The 1,767-nt window shown below is 45.0% G+C and overlaps 1 non-coding gene across 1 annotated transcript; it reads right to left on the reverse strand.

Moving 5' to 3' along the window:
• LOC102727282 (uncharacterized) lies at positions 1–805 on the reverse strand. The gene is made up of 3 exons (XR_014142137.1): positions 638–805; positions 207–332; positions 1–107 (listed from the first exon to the last, which is right to left on the reverse strand). It is a non-coding gene; the product is annotated as an uncharacterized LOC102727282 (transcript).
• Between the last annotated feature and the right edge of the window lie 962 nt (positions 806–1,767).

Here is a 1,767-nt window from a genome sequence, read left to right on the forward strand (position 1 = left end):
CCAGATTCGGGAGCCCCCATCTTGCGCAGGTTGGTTACGTGGTCACCCAATTCTTTGATGGATTTCACCTGCTCATTCAGGTAGTGAGTCTCAATGAAGTCACACAACTAGAAAACAGAATGGGGAAGAACGTTAATGGTTAAGTTTTCCCAGCCCCTAAGAGGCAAATGACTTCCTCCATTCGCTCCCAGATTGCCAATACTTACATGGGGGTCACTTTTATCAGTGGCCAGTTTGTGCAGTTCCAGTAGTGACTGATTCACGCTCTTCTCCAAGTGTAATGCACACTCCATTGCATTCAGCCCGTTCTCCCAATCATCACGGTCTGGTTTCTGAATGAGAAGACGTCACATCAATGCATCTGCAGCCTCTACCAATTAATCCACAAATTAGCAAGCACCTAACATGTAACCACTGCGCTTTGGCAAAAGGGACATCCAAGTTTCTCCACAAAGGTTTCAAATTTAACATCCTTGCCCATTACCATTCACCTCTTTTAGCTGAGATGGTAGGCCTAAAAAAGCATAGAAGCCAAAAGTACCCTCATTTTAGAAGGGCAACTGCTAGTTTGAGTGGTTTCTGACACCTGAGGACTGCTAGATCATGAAGCAGGGGATTTCTAGGTTCTTTTGTTCACCTTGATATCCTGAAGGAAGATTCGGCCACCTCGTTGGTTCTGCAGCTTCATCAGTTTCTCAGCATGCTCCCTCTCCTCATGAGATTGGTGAAGAAAATATTTGGCAAAGTTCTTCAAAGCCACATCATCGCGGTCAAAGTAGTAAGACTGAAAGAGAACATGAACATGTTCTGTTAAAAGGCACTCTGCCACCTAGCCTTTCTTTCTGAAGGGGTCTGTGCTGAAGGAGACCAGACGGGGGGCAGGCTGTGTTCCTGGACTGAACACAACACTAATTAGTCTGTACTCTAAAACACAAAAACAGGACTTGATCCTTGGAACAACTGTAAGTTTACTACAAGGAACCTTTAGAACTATCATAGGCAACTGCCCCCAGCATGGAATTTAAGGCTCTGTATTTGCGCCAAGTTCTTCGAGCCAGTTGTCAAATTCGTTTGGAGAGGATGTGGGAGTATTTACCCTGTACAAATAGTGCCTTCTCTCCCTACTGCCTGATTCACCCATGTTAAAACATGAGCTTGCCAGTTTACAGCTTTAATTTGTAAAATTAACCCATTAGGCAAGGTGACAAATGTCGGCAATGCTAATGTATAAAGAAATTGCCAGCAGAAGGCAAAAAATCTGATTCAGTTTTTAGGCACTTGCTGTATGTATTCAGGTGTTCCTGAAATAGAATGGCAGTCGGGGAAATCCAGGCCTGTTTTCAAATCCATCTGTAACTTGTCTATTCTTGGATAATTTGCACAGTCGTAAGACAATTCTAAGTAAAACTCCCACCACACCGCCTAAAAATAGGGTTTTGGAAAACGGATTCCATCGATCAGTGCATGGAAAAATTCTTTGCCCAGTAACCGTTGGTGTAGTTTATCCAAAAACCAAGCGTTCAATTAGCGGGCCACAGCTCTCAGGCACAAAAAGGATAAAGTAGTGCCGGAGGCAAAACGACGGATGACTAAGACAACTGTGTCCGCAGAACGGGAGATGTCCATGCTTCAATTCAAGTGGAACTCAAAGATAAGCAACAGAGGGGTGGCGATTGCGGCTCGGAGAATGGTCGGCCCGTGGGAGATAAGCCACTTAGCACCAGCTCTCCCCACCACCCCAGTTGCTATTCGATACCATTTCCCAGC

The sequence above is a fragment of the Leptonychotes weddellii genome, unplaced genomic scaffold (assembly GCF_054177405.1).
Source record: "Leptonychotes weddellii isolate Sample4059 unplaced genomic scaffold, ASM5417740v2 HiC_scaffold_27893, whole genome shotgun sequence".
In the NCBI taxonomy this organism is placed as follows: domain Eukaryota; kingdom Metazoa; phylum Chordata; class Mammalia; order Carnivora; family Phocidae; genus Leptonychotes; species Leptonychotes weddellii.